Here is a 15,938-nt window from a genome sequence, read left to right on the forward strand (position 1 = left end):
TGCCAGAAAAACTGTAACACTGACCCACTCTTGACCTTATTGTTAAGGGTGTTTGGCATTCAAGGAGATGGTTTAGTATTTCAAGTTCCCAAATGTGCATGCATTAAGTGCCATGGGACCACATTCAATTATTTAGGTACTGCCAGCTACCACTGCTAAGGAACAAGTAGGACCCTAGTAATGGATGTGTAAATACGTTCAAAACCTAAACTCGACAAACATCCTAAAATTATGTTAAAGCATCAACTAAATTATGTGGCAAGAAAAGGCAAATTATGCAATGTAATGCAGCACATTGTGTGGCAGTATTACTTGCCATTTGTTATATAATTTTTTCAATGTTAACACTCTGAATTAGCATCATCTCAATACCTGCAGTAAATGCACTACCAGAAAAAGAATGGTGACCTGTCACTGCTTGGTAAAGGGCCTGCCACTTCACAGCAATGTCCATGGCAGCATTCTAAAAAATGTTTGATCCATTTGAGCTAGAAAAAATTATTTGTTAGATTCAAAAATTTAACCGAAGATGATGGATCATGTGCAATTGCAGCAAATACATAATGTAAGAAACTGAATTATTATTTGGAGTGGGCAATTGCCCACCTCAAAGAATAATAACATATCCTGTCAGGATAAAATAAACTGAGCTCAAGCCTCTGGTACCTAAGGCACAGAGCAGACATACTTAGGACACTGTGTAAAATATTGTTGCAGTACCAAAATAGTAACAAACATGAAAACCTGAGCAATAAAGTTCCCACATGTAATTAGAAAAGCAAAGGGAAATTAAATGAACAAAACAACACCAAAACAGCAAAAATCCAATTAGGGGAACCACAGATATGAATAAAAACCTTTTTAAGCAGCAATAGTGATCAAAAGCACAATGAGCCAATCTTAGTTTATTGAAGTGATTTCCAGTGACTTAGGCTACATTTGACCAACCACCACAGTGCTCTGGTTCGATACAATAAATTGATTGGTCCTGGTTAAGGCACGTATGCCAAAAGAAATGAAAATGTTTCAAAATCCCTCTTCAGAAAGGGGCTTTGTCACTTTTTTAAAACAAGGGTTGATATTCATTTTAAGTCTCAACTGAGAATGATACGCTGTCACTTTCAGGGACATAAACTCCTCCCTGAGTGGGCCACCACTGAACCTGGAGTTGCTGCAGTGGAACCGAAGGCACAATACCTAAAACAGGTTGATCCCGCTGGACCTCTAGAGCTTTACAGATTTCTTGCTGACAATTTTCTAAGACTCAACACAGAATGGGACTTAGGGGGTCATTGTGACCCCGGCAGTTAGTAGTAATGTAGTGGCAGTACTGCCAACAGGCTGGTGGTACATACCGTCACTTTATGAGAATGGCTGGTTGGCTGCAGCCAATCTGCCCCTTCTCAACTTAGACCGCCATGGCGACTGCTATAGTACCGCCGGCGGCATTTTGAGACAGCCTACCGCCATGGTTTTCGTGGCGTTAGCACGCCATGGCTGCAGGCCCTACCAGTGACAGGGAATTCCTTCCCTGCCACTGGTAGGAGGCTCACCCACCCCCTCAAACATTCCCCAGATGCCCCCCACCCCTCCTCCAGACACACTCCCCCCTTCCGATACCTCCCCATACACGCACACACACCACGTATACACCCACTCACTCACACTGGCATACACGCATTTATCCACACATATATCCAGTCATGCTTGCACACATCCATACACACATTCACACTGACATGCAGACACGCATTCACATTTCCATTCTTACTCGCAAACTCACACATGCATACACCCACGCAAACAACACTACACACACAGATGCATTTATGCACACACTCACACATTCATGCACACAACCCCACACACACACACACAGCGCCCCCCCACCACCCTCCACTGTCGGAAGCCCAACTTACCTTCGTCCAGGTGGCCTTCCGTCAGGGAATGGGAAGGAGCGGAAGAACACCGCCAGGCCATATCACAGGTCATGATACAGCTGGCGGCAGTCTACAGGCATGGCGGTGCTGGTGGTAGCAGCGCCACCATACCCCCATCCACCAGTATGTCCACGGCCGGATTTCCACCCTTCTTGTGGCGGAAGTCCAGCTGTGGTCATAATCTGGCTGATGGATGGTAGCCACGGTGACGGTCTTTTGGCAGCCTTCACCATGGCTGTAGGCATTTTTTACCATCAATGTCATAATGTGAGCCTTAGTCATTTTTTGGGAGGTGATTGAAGCCCGGAGGCTGGCAAAGCTGAAACTCAATCAGACGCCATGGGACTGCTGGACTGATTATTTTTCCTGGACATCTTGCTGTAGCCCTAAAGGAAAAAGTTTTTTAAAGTTTCCATACTTTCTTTTGCTGCCCAAACCACCACATGAGTACACTTCTAATGCTTCCAGGACTTAAGGAGGAATGCACAGACATATTCATTAAGACGATGAAAGATGCATTCACAGAACTTATTCCCTCCACATACATCCTTTCTACACAAAAATACAAGCACACTCCAAAATCAACATGCTAAACCTTATTGTGTCTGACATGTCTTACTTGACTGTTTAAATCTCTCCCCTGACTCTAGACTAACTAAGAAGCACATGTCTGTACATAAAGGTCACAGCAATCTCTACAAATCCAATATAAGGTCAATGATACAAGATGAAAGTCTGGGATACCATTTCCACACTTGCCCCTGGCGTAACTTTCATCTGAGAGACCTGGCTCAACCCCATCTTGACCTCGGACATCGCCATGGCAACACCCCAGCTACAAAATGAAGCACTGTGACCGCACCAACAGGCACGGAGCCAGCATTGCTATCATACACAAGGAATCAATCTGCTGCACCATCACCAATGATGAAACCATGCCCATCATGGAACACATGAACTTCCAGCTCCATGCCGATGACACCACCACCACCATCAAAGTCACCCTCGCATTCAGACCACCAGGACCAGGAGCCAGCCTCAGTGATGCCATCACTGAATTCATCACCCCTCTCAACATTTAATCCAAACACTACGGCTTCCTGGGAGGCCTCAACTGCCACCTGGACAACCCCACCAACACCAGCTCCACAGACTTACTGGAAAGACTAGGCAGCATCGGCCTCAAGCAACTGGTCTTGGGCCCCACGCACAAAGCAGGACACACGCTGGACCCCATCTTCATGCCCAGCAACACAATCAGCTACAGCCAAACCAAGGAACTCACCTGGTCGGACCACTACCTCGTACACGTCACCCTCGCTGGATCCACCAACACTGCCCCATCTACCACAGCACCCCCTCCAGTGGCTGGACCAAGGTCACTAGCAGCAATGGACCGATAACCTCCGCACCTCACTGTAAGAAAGTCTCTTCTTTCTAGCATGGTTACCCCCACTTTTGGCCTGATGTCAGTGTGCTTAGACTGTTTTCACTGGGATGCTGTCAACCTCCAAATTTAGTTGCTTTGGTACTTCTTACAACCCACAATTGGCATACTGGTGTACCCCTGTAAGTCCCTAGTATATGGTACTAAGGTGCCAAGGGCATTGGTACACCAGGGATCCCCCATGTGCTGCACCACATATTATGCCACCCCACCCATGGGAGCCTATGCAAACTGTGTCTGCAGGCCTGCCATTTGCAGCCTGTGTGAAAAGGTGCAAGCATCCTTTCACTACAGGTCACTACAAGTCAACCCTATGGTAGGCCCTTTCAGCCAAAAGAGCAGGGTGCAGGTCCCTGTGTTTGTGGGCACCCCTGCATGAGCACAGGTACCCCTATGAACTCCAGTTCTAATTCCTTGGAATTCGTAAGTGCAGGAAAGTCATTTTAGCTATGTACTGGCCACTGGTACATAATGGTAACTCCGAACCTGGGCATGTTTGATATCAAACATGTCAGAATCATACCCCAATACTGATTGCGGTATCAGTGACATGATTCCATGCACTCTGGGGGTTCCTTTGAGGATCCCTCAGTTCAGCTCCTGCCAGTCTTCCGGGATCTGCGGGCAGCACACACTGCTGCAGTCCCCCAGAAACAATTCTGCCCTCCTGCTGCTTGACTGGCTCAAGCAGGGAACAGCAGAACAAAGGATTTTACAGGGTTGGGGAAAGGCAGTCTCCTCAACCAGGTTACTTTGAAGGGCACATTTGGTGCCCTCCTTGCATAATCCAGTTTGCACCAGTCCAGGGACCATTGGTTCCTGCTCTGGTATGAAACACACAAAAGAAAGGGGAGTGTCCACTCCCCTGTCCAGTACCACTTTGAGGGTGGTGCCCAGAGGTCCTCCAGGTGGCCACTTGGTTCTGCCATCTTGAAAACAAGGTGTGTATTGGACCCTGGGAGCATCTGACTGGGTAGGCCAGGTACCTGACATCAGAGACCCCTCCTAATGACTGGTCACTCCACAGAGTGACCAGACCCCCTTTTTGGGCTATTTAGGAACTCCCTTGAGGGTGGGTCCCCAGATTCCTCATGCAAGATTCCATAAGGACTCCTCTGCAAAACCTCTTCTGCTCCCGGTCTCCAGAACCGTTAACGGGCACCACAGGAACTAAACAAGACTGCAACACCTGAGAAGACTTTTCCTTGCAAAAAAAATTCTGTGCCTCCTGCCAGCAATCAACATAATTTCCATGGCTGTGCATCCTCTGGGGTTGGCAAGACTTCAGCTGCACGAAAGAAGCAAGAAGGAATCTCTCTTGGAGCGAAGGAGTCACTCTCCTGCATCAGCAGGCAACTAATGCAACAACGTCTGGCTGGTGGGCTCTTCGGTCCTCCGGATCTGCCAAAGATTCTCCAACACAGGTAGTGGTTCTGAGGGATCCGCTGGGTCCTCTCTGCCTTCTGTCCAATGTGGGAGACGGCTCAGCCCTTACCTTTTCCATTAGGACAGAATCCCTGTGCACCACAACTGTTTCAGCAACCAAGGCTTGTTCTGAGAGATCTTCAGGCTCCAAGTCGCCCCGGTCTCCAGCCCTCTGCAAGGACAGTCACCTCTGTGTTGCTCCAGCAACGTTGGACTCCTCCTCAGGTGTGCTAACTGGTCCTCACTGTGACTTACTGTGCCTGCTGCCAGTGGGTTGCTTGTGGGTACTCTGACTGCTTTTGTTGGCTCTCCTGTCTTCTGAGGGTCAGCCCAGACTCCCCTCCAAGGGTCGAGTCCCTAGGACCTTGCTGGTCATCCACAGCTCTGCAAAATTTCCCACAGCTCCTCACTGACCCACTTCAGAAAGGGACAGAAAACCTGGCTTATCGAAGAAACACCTGCAGCAAGTGCTTGGATATACCTGCTGGGGTGACAAGACACTCTGTACAAATCACACCCGATTGACTAAAATGGAGCCACTACCTAAACCTACACAATGTGAAGGCCCATATTTATACTTTTTTGCGCCACATTTGCGTAATTTTCTGACGCAAAAGTGGCACAAACTTACAAAATGCAATTATATTTTGTTCGTTTGCACCGTTTTTGTGTCAAAAAATTACACAAATGTGGCGCAAAAAAAGTATAAATATGGGCCTTAGTGCATGGGAAATGATGGTACGAATTAAGGACAGAGAAATATTTCAAAAAAAAGAACAAATAGGGCAATGAGAACTTAGGCAGATGCAGTTTGGGATGAACATGCACAGATTTGGAGAGAAGGTATAGTGGAAACAACTTCATTTTATCCGAACTTACAAAAGAAGAGAGCAAGAGAGCACAAAAATTTAAGAATCTGAAAAACCTGTAAGGAAAAAGATTAAAGGAGACGAAGAAGTGAAAACTGAAACAAAATTTGATTCAGATACTGATTAAGGTAATGATATATTGAATGAGCTTTCGGCTACAAGCTCACCATCATATGTTGGCCCTATGCCAAATGATGGAGATCAATAGGTGAATAATGTGACAATAGCTACAGCTTCAATAGATCCAAGTGTTCCACAAGTTACTAATCTGATGCAAGAAGTACAGCCTGGAAATATGCAACCTGTATTGTCTCAGCTTATTGTGTCACAACCAGTAATGACTCAACCAATTGTTACACAGCTTGTTACTACACAGCCTGTAACTCAGCAAGCAGTTGCTCCAGCACCAATGAGTACAGGTCAAACGGTGACATGAACAGGTGCTCCAGTTACAGTGGTTACAACTCCAGCACAGGTAACAGAGTTGACCACACAGCAAACAGTGCCTAAAGAGATTATTCATCTTCCAACAATAGTGGTTCACGAAACAACTGGGAGTGCATCAGTAAATGTGTTTATCCCGACATTGCATAATTCGCAGATTGTAGTGTGGATACCATCACAGACTATTTAAGCATTAGGAGAAGGAAGGCGATTTGTTTTCATGACACAAACCTTATCAGGTGAATATAATTTAGAAGGTGGTTTATTTCCTCCTTGGTTTGAAGAAGCCAGAAATTGTGTGAAAGATGAGGATGCAGAAAGACCGAGTACATATTTAAGTTCAGAAACCAGCCCAGTTGCTGAAAACAAGAGACCCTTAAGTGTGCTCAAATTGAAAGTCAAATTAGAAGAAATTATTAGAAGATGTTTGAATATTTGTCATATACACCAATATCAAAAAAGATAATTGATTTATTCATGCAAAGAAAGTTGCAACTGTTTATGGCAGATTAACTGAATTGGCAAACAAACATGAAGTTGATATTTCTAAAAGCATACCATTACAGAGACGTTTAAGGGTACAATTAGATAATGAAACTATCAAAAACATCCATTATTTTGGAATGCAAATTCATCTCGCCAAATTAATTAAATGCATACACAAATGGAGTGAATTTGACAAACTTGAAAACAAATCGTCACGAAAACATAAAAAGAAAAAGAAACAGGTAGAAGAAGCTGAGGAGAAAAGGCCATAAGCAGTATGTTCATAAAAGAATGAGACAACCACAGCATATCCTTTAAGAGAGATACCAGATATAGGGTATGTACATGTCCCTTGGAGTAGGGGAGAACTTGCATCAATTAGGAAAAAATTTCCGAAGTTGAAAGAAAGCCTAATGCAGTGGTACACACGTCAAGAGATTTTTTAAAGATTTTAAAGGTGTTGTGGGTTGATTTAAATATGTTAGTGGATATTGTGGTTCCGAATGATTTATGGGCAGAATGTAAGATTGCTGTTCAATGACCAGATGCAGAACCAGCAAGGGATCCTTTTACAAAAGCAACTTCACCTGTAGCAATGACCAAGTATGATGAGGCGAGGACATTTTAAAAAGGCAGAGTTCAACCTAAGAATTTGAATTATTTGAAATTGAATCAAATGCAGCTGGAAGTTAAGGAAACTGTGCATGAATTTCATAAAAGGTTAATGAAAGCATTTCAGCAGCATACAGGACAGACACATCTTGATCCAACAGATATGGGGTATTTCATTACACAGTTTGTAGTTTGTGCTTGGTTTGAAACCTGAGATTTGTCACAACATACAATATCATGTGATATGTTGCCAGACAAAGTCATTGGATGAGATTTTGAAATATGCATAATACTGTAGTGATGAGCAGGAGATGAAACAGCATAACATTGAAGAGACATTTATGTTGGCTCAGACTGAATTGGCGCAGCAAAGTTTTCAGAATCAGCCATTTGTAGGAAATTGTAGTGCAGTTCAAGAGTGGGTGGAATGCAAACCGGTGGTTTTCAACCAGGAATGCAGGGCGTGCAAGGAGGAATAATGACATCTGAGGAAAGATTAAGAGGTGCTTCTTTTGATCCAAGTATCGGTGTTGATGTTGCCATGCTACAGAAGATGAAACCTTGTCACCTGTGTAACAAGGTGGGACATTGGAAGCACAAGTTTAGGCTCAATAGAGATAGAACTATCAATAATCAGATGCAATGAGTTCACCAAATACAGATGACAAACATTCCTATGAATCAGATGTAAGTGCCAATGCAAACTCAAGCTCAAATGGTACCCATGCCACAAGCACCTGAGTCCTAGTCTAAAATAATCAGTGCAAAAATAAGTGAGAGTCAGTTGCAAAAATAAATCAAAATGTGATGCAGGTTCAAAATCAAAATGCAATCCAACAGTTTCCCATATTTGATAACATTGAGATATTAGATTCAGGCATGTCACAATGAAGGTTCCTGGGAGGTGAGGTATATTGCGTTCTTGGTGCAGTCTTCGAGGAAGACCAGTGTGGACCATTTGTGGGATGTGAAGTGAATGGCCACCAAGTGTCATTTCTGATTGACACAGGAGCAAACCGTTCCACAGTCAGAACAGCAGAAGTACCATAACTACCTCTCTCTGGAAAAGAGATCCAAGTTGTGGGACTTACAAACAGACAGATAATAACCCAATCTCAAAAGAAATACCTGTAAAAATAGGTTCCTTTGAAGAAAATACTCAGTTTCAGATTAGCAATTCATATTCTTTTAACCTATTAGGTAGAGAGTTATTGTGCAAGTTACATTGAACCATCTATTGTACCCCACAAGGAGTAGAATTCCAGACTCATGATGAGGATGTAGAGTTAAAAATTGTTCAACAAGAAACAGTAAGGTTCTGCCCAATGTAATGGCAACAGATTTGCCTGCAGATTTAATTGGAACAGTTAATCCGGAAGTGTGGGATTTCAAAGGAAAGGATATTGGATTAATCAAAGGAGTTGAACCAGGCAAAATAAACATAAAGCCAGATAGTTTTCTCCAGAACACCTCCCTATCACATGACACGTGAAATGATAGAAGGAATAACGCCCTTGGTCAATGACATGGTGGAAAAGGGCATATTAAGGGAGATAATTGGGAGTCCATGTAACTCACTAATTATTGAATTGTGAAACCCCAATGGTAAATGTATTGCAGGAATTAAGAAAGGTAAATGATATTTCAATCGAATGTTAACCTGTGGTACCAAATATAGCCACCATACTTGATCACATTCCATGTACAGCTGAATGGTTTATTGAGATTGATCTCTGTTAAGCTTTCTTCTCAATTCAATTGTATGAAGACAGTCAGTACTTGCCCTCCTTTCTGTTACAAGAAAAACTATTAGCATGGTGTCATGTTACACAAGGGTACACTGAAAGTCCATCAAATTGTAATCAGATCTTGAAAAGGAATCTGGAAACATTGAGTCTGCTCTGAAGTTTAGTTTTTGCGCAACATATAGATGATTGGAAATGCCAGATTACACAAAATATTTTATACTGTTTTACAGAGAGAGCGAGGGCTGTGCTTTTTCAGTGCGAATCCAAATTCATGGAGGTGCCAAAAACCTGTGGCATATTTCTCTATAACTCTTGATCCTGTAGCCGCTGTTTGGCTTGGTTGCCTTAAAGCAAGGGAGAAGAATTTGACTATTTTGAACATGATGGCCTTGAATTCATGGACTTATGCAGAAAACCCAGACCAGACATAAAACATGAGCTTTTAATAAGTCTAGATTATGTCCTATTTGTGGATGGCTCATGCTTGAGAACAAACAAAGTGTCTTGGTGAGCAGCTTATGATGTCTTTATAATTCAAGGCATTTCTTCAGTGCAAGTTGCAGAACTAATTGCCCTTACTAGTGCTTGCAACTTGACAACACACAGGAGAGTGGCTATATTTAAAGATAACCAGTATGGATTAGGTGTTGTCCATGATTTTGTGCAATTGTGGTTACTGCAAGGTTTTATGACCTCATCTAGTTCACCCAGTAGAAATGGGCAACACGTTAAAAATTGATATGAAGCTCTACAACTCCCCACTGGAATTACAGTTGTGAAATGTGCAACACAGAGGAGTGACAATAGCTATGTCACAGTCAATAACATGAATATTGATAAAGTGGCCAGGGGAAAAAAATAATCCAAGATATTGAGAGTGGCCGATAATTGGGATGAATTGAGACAAGTGCAAGAAAATGCTCAAGAAACAGAAGAACATGGTTGGATCAGATCAGGATCTGGGATAGACAAGTAGAATGCTTGGATTTCAATGGCTGGAAGACCAGGTTTGCCAGACAGGCTGTTATCTCTACTTAGATTACATTTTGACTGCTCAACTCACCTAGGTAGGGATGTAATTGTCAGAACTTTTAAACAATTCTGGTTTAATCCCAGATTTAGAGCCCAAGCAGAAAAATTATGTCATCGCTGTGTAACATGTCACCATATGAATGTAGGCAAAAGAACACATGTTAAATTGAGTCATATAGGAAGATCAGGAGGTCCTTTCAACAGGATGCAGATGGACTTCATAGAAATGCTCATTTGCAATGGGGGAGATAGGTATTGGTGATTGTCTGCATCTTCTCTACATGTGTGGAGCTTATCCAACCAGAAGAAATGATAGTCTCAATGTAGCAAAGTTACTGTTGAGGGAGATATTACCCAGGTATGGCATGCTTGCATCTCAATAGTCAGAGAAAGGTACTCTTTTTAACAGTGCAATTAAAAAAACACCATGTGCAGCATTATAAGTTGAACAGAAGCTCCATTGCAGTTATCGTCCAGAAGCTTTAGGCATAGTGGAACAACTAAATGGTACGATTAAATCAAGATTGGCAAACATTTGTGCTTCCACTTGTCAGAAATGGCCTGGTGCTTTGCCTCTAGTGATGATGAGTCTATGGAGTACACCTGAAAGAAAAACTGGTTTACCATCCCATCAGATTCTTATGGGCACAGCAATGAGATTACCTGTAGTTCCAGCAATTGCACTTGTGAAATATTACAAGTGACACAGTACTCGATTACTGTAAGGGATTGACTGATGTGGTACATTCTGTCTCTCAACAGGTTGAAGCTGTCACCACAAATCCAAACCAGGAGCAATGTCATAACCTTAGACCTGGTGACTGGGCCTTAGTCAAAAAGCATGTGAGTAAGTCCTGTCTAGAGCCACGTTGGAAAGGCCCCTAACAAGTAATTCTGATCAAAAAGACATCAATTAAATATGCTGTAATCCAAAATTTGGTACACAGTTCACATACCCTGAGAACAAGAGATCTTTATGAAGAAATAGTGTTCTATGAATCAGAACCAAGAACACTGGTGTATGTACCACCACAAGTTGCACAAGAACAAACCCAAGGGAGAAAAGACTGTGATCAGAGACAGCAAGCACTGAGGGAGAAGAATCTCTGACAAGTAAAAAGGTCCAGTTGCCAGACATCTTAGAGTAGCAGTGGAGAAGAACTGGTAACACAACCTGAAGAACTGACTTCTGCAACAGTTCCAGAACAAGCAGGGAATATTGATCATCCATGAGAAGGAACAAGATCTGGAATAAAGGCAAAAAGTGATCCACATAATGAAAAATGGCCAAAAGCTTACAGTAGAAAGAAAAAAAGGTTCAGTGTGTCAGTTGAATCAATACCACCAACAAACAGAAAAGAAGCAGAGTCAAGTGCCATAAGGGACACAGAAGAAAAACCAAACATACCCAGGAGATCAAAAATATTTAGAGTACCTTGTTGAAGATATTTATCACCTGAATAGACATATTATTTCAGTGAAGTTTTGAATGTTCCTATTTCTGACTTGCTCTATTAGAGCAAAGAACTGCCAGAGCCTCCCTGAGGGTCCCTGATTACAAAGGCACTATTGATCTGAAATAAATCGAAAACTGAGAAAAAAGACTGAGATATTATTTGAACTGTTTATGAAATAAAAACACTATTACAAAACTGATTGAAACAAAAGATAAGAAGAGTACTAAGGTCTGAGAGAGCAGCTGAAGAGTAGGGCTAACATATTAGAAGTACAGGAGTAGGGTTATCTATGCAAAGATATTATCAATAACAAGACTAAAAGATTCAAAGAAAAATCTATATAAATAATTCAGGAAGAAAACTAACCTGAAGAACAGTGTAGGTATATTGTACAACTTCACAAGAGATAATTTGCTGTCACAAATACGTTATTGGTAGTAGATCTGATTGTATAGAAACATAGGTAATGCTAAAAGAAGTAGGTGCAAAATATTTTAGGGACTTTACTTAGACGTATAATTTTAGTAGGAATAGCAATACTATCAGTTATACACTTTAAACCTGACACAGAAAAGGCTGTAGTAGAATTTGTAACTGCTACACGTAAATCGAGTATAGATGAAGATGACTTGGAGACATCATTTGTAAATTACATGAATGATGATTACTCAATGAATGTTTACTGTAGACTAATTCAAGAATACACCAAGGCTATTGATGTCAAGGACTGCTATATCTGTGTGCACATGCCATGCTCTGCAGATGAACAGGTTTACTACCATCACATTCTACTTTCTTATGCTATCTCATGGAGTATATTTCTTTGTTTCGTATATAGGTAACAATATTTTCAATACTACACAGCATTACTGTAGACTATTTCTTCCTGTAAACACTATTAAAGGTTATGAAAGAGACCTAACAAGCTTAATGAATTCAAAAGCCCTACCGCTAAGTGTATCCGACCCGTGTTCCATCGCGGTCACCCTGAAACTTTGACTTTGCCCGTGTCAAGCGCGACCAGTAGAGCTTTTGGCTCAAGAAAACAATTTTTAAAAAATTCTTATCTCTGGTTCCCTACATTGGCTTTTTGTCATTTTGGTGATATTTTATGTTTCCTATTTTTATAAAATGGTGTGGGATTTTTATTGTGTATTGCGTGTTACATATTAAATGTTTTAGGAGTTTTTAAAAGCTTTACACACCTGTCTCCTAATTTAAGCCTGCCTGCTCATTGCCAGCTACTAGGAGTTGAATAAGTAATACATTTACTAAGACATTGACTGGACCTCATCTTCTGATTGTGGCCTCATTACTAGTAGTGGATACCTACCAACCCCTACTACGTAACTACCTTTCAGCAGTTGTAATTGGAAAAGAGTTTCTTAATATTCTTCATCTCTGAAAATGAAAAGACACTCCTGTAAATTTTGTGTATGTATAAAAGTATGTCCTACTGTTTCTCATACATCTCCACCCTAAAGCCTCTTCCTAACAAGTTTCAGATTAGTTTAGCAAGTTTTGAGATTCCAATGTAGATCACGCAGAAAAAAAGAATAAAATAATGCAGCTTTCATTGTTAGTATAGAAGTTTTGTGTCATGCAAAGGCCATGCAAAAGTTACAATAGAAACATTTCTGCTCAATTAAAGTTTGTTTGGAATTTTTTAATGTTAGCAAGTCAAGCGAATACAAGTCTTGCAAAGTTTAGAAAAGATAGTGCACATTTGAAATGCAACTCCTTAATGAAAAAGCTTTTATTTTAATGTAAGAAGAGAGAAATGAGGATGTTCAGAAGAATGTGTGGAAAAATAGATGAATTTAGAAGGGAAATGTCTGTTACTAAGCTTAAATTAAATAAAAGACAAAAACGGAAAGTATGTGTGTTTAAAAGGAGAATTAGTGTGAGGAAGATACCAGTGGGAACTAGTAATTGTGTCATGTTTTAATTGTCTTGAGGAACACTGCAAATTTTGCAAGAAGATAATCCCTAGGGTGTATTTAATACGTAGCGAGAATGCATATTTTAGACTACCTGCTTATTGGGAGGCTATTTAGGCTTATGTTTCTTAAAAATGTATCACATTCAGAGCTTAGATGCACTAACAATGACACCAGCAGACAAAGGATGTACAAGCAGTGTGAATGAGGGTACACAGTTAGTGGGAGACATATTTCGAGTGATCATACCTGCTGTTGGAGTAGTCTTCAATGATGAGAAAATCAGAAAACTTTCAACAGTAGTTGATAGATTAGCAAGTAATACCTCTGGAGCTTTAGTAGTAGAAGACACTGAGCTTCTGACAGTTCAAGTATGCATTAGATATCTAAAGAACTGAGAAAGGCAGAGTCTGCAAGATGCTGAAAATTGAGAATTGTTGCATATACATTCCAGACGAAAGTAGAAAGATTGTAGAGTATGCAAAGAATATTTCTGATCTAAAGCTTGATCTTCAAGCTCTAGAAACTACCAGTACAGTTCAAAGCTTTGCAAAAGGTTGCATCAGAGTAGCAAGTTGTCTTAAGAGAATAGCAGGAGGAATTCTTAAAACAAAATTAGTTCCTCTATTAATAGAAGTAACTTGCTTCCTTTCTACAATAGCAATATATAAGGCAATAAAAATGATTAAAGAGCTGGCGACATGAATAAAAGAATGAAGAATGATGTGGAATTGAGTGACAGAGTTTATGAAAGTAAAAGAAAACTTAAAGTGAAAAGGTCAGATACTGAATAAGAAAATGAATGTGAACTTTGACAAATACATTTGTGCTGATTCCAAACCATCAGATGGGGGAGATTGCAAGAGATTTCATTAAAAATTAAATCCATTTAATTAATGCCCCATGTGAGTGAAATCTATGCCTAACCAGGAGTTGCATTTCAAATGTGCACTATCTTTTCTAAACTTTGCAAGACTTGTATTCGCTTGACTTGCTAACATTAAAAAATTCCAAACAAACTTTAATTGAGCAGAAATGTTTCTATTGTAACTTTTGCATGGCCTTTGCATGACACAAAACTTCTATACTAACAATGAAAGCTGCATTATTTTATTCTTTTTTTCTGCGTGATCTACATTGGAATCTCAAAACTTGCTAAACTAATCTGAAACTTGTTAGGAAGAGGCTTTAGGGTGGAGATGTATGAGAAACAGTAGGACATACTTTTATACATACACAAAATTTACAGGAGTGTCTTTTCATTTTCAGAGATGAAGAATATTAAGAAACTCTTTTCCAATTACAACTGTTGAAAGGTAGTTACGTAGTAGGGGTTGGTAGGTATCCACTACTAGTAATGAGGCCACAATCAGAAGATGAGGTCCAGTCAAGGTCTTAGTAAATGTATTACTTATTCAACTCCTAGTAGCTGGCAATGAGCAGGCAGGCTTAAATTAGGAGACAGGTGTGTAAAGCTTTTAAAAACTCCTAAAACATTTAATATGTAACACGCAATACACAATAAAAATCCCACACCATTTTATAAAAATAGGAAACATAAAATATCACCAAAATGACAAAAAGCCAATGTAGGGAACCAGAGATAAGAATTTTTTAAAAATTGTTTTCTTGAGCCAAAAGCTCTACTGGTCGCGCTTGACACAGGCAAAGTCAAAGTTTCAGGGTGACCGCGATGGAACACGGGTCGGATACACTTAGCGGTAGGGCTTGGTCAAGTTTTTACCTTCTTACTTGGTCGATTTTGTGGAACTTTTCCTCTCATCATCGGTTGAGGCCGAGATCAGATGCAACATCTGTGAAAGCTTGACCACTCACCTGAAAGACAGGTTGTTTGCAGGGGCGTTGACTGTTCCCATATTCTTCTATGACACCTCTGGGTACTGTACACATAACACAGGAGTCCTGACAAGTGTCCCTAAAAGGGTAGGGGGATTGGATGAAAGAGAGAGAGAGAGAAGAAAGATACTGTCTCTGCTGCCTGGTCCAGATGCTTTAGGATGCAGGTAATCGCTGTCAACGTTAGTTGTTGGGTGTCCACAGCTGTCACTCAACATGCTCCTCCCACTTTCTCCCCACTCAATTGGGCTTACAGGAATGCATCATCTTTGCCTGGATCTTCTCCCTGTCTCACACTGCTTAGAGTAATCACTCTTGGTGTAGCTGTTCACATTGAAAACCTATAGCACACAAACACACATCAAAAGCTCTTTCCAAAAAGGAATAAATGTACACTGATTTATGCAGTCAAGTGAAAGCCTGCTTTTTCTGTTTTTGAGGAATCACTAATATCAATTCTAGACAATACTAAAAGAGTTCCTGCAAAATGAGGATTGTTATCATAACAAGAGACACATACATAATTAGCAAAGTCACACATATGAAGGTTGTTCATCTTAAAGCACTATCTTTACATGCTGATGTCTTTTCCGACTTTAGAATGAATCAACAAAGCAGGGTACAGATGCAGGATAAATGTCAAAGCTTTTAGCGCTTCCGCACAGTCTCTCAATCAACCTC

The sequence above is a fragment of the Pleurodeles waltl genome, chromosome 5 (genome assembly GCF_031143425.1).
Source record: "Pleurodeles waltl isolate 20211129_DDA chromosome 5, aPleWal1.hap1.20221129, whole genome shotgun sequence".
NCBI classification, from domain to species: Eukaryota; Metazoa; Chordata; class Amphibia; order Caudata; family Salamandridae; genus Pleurodeles; species Pleurodeles waltl.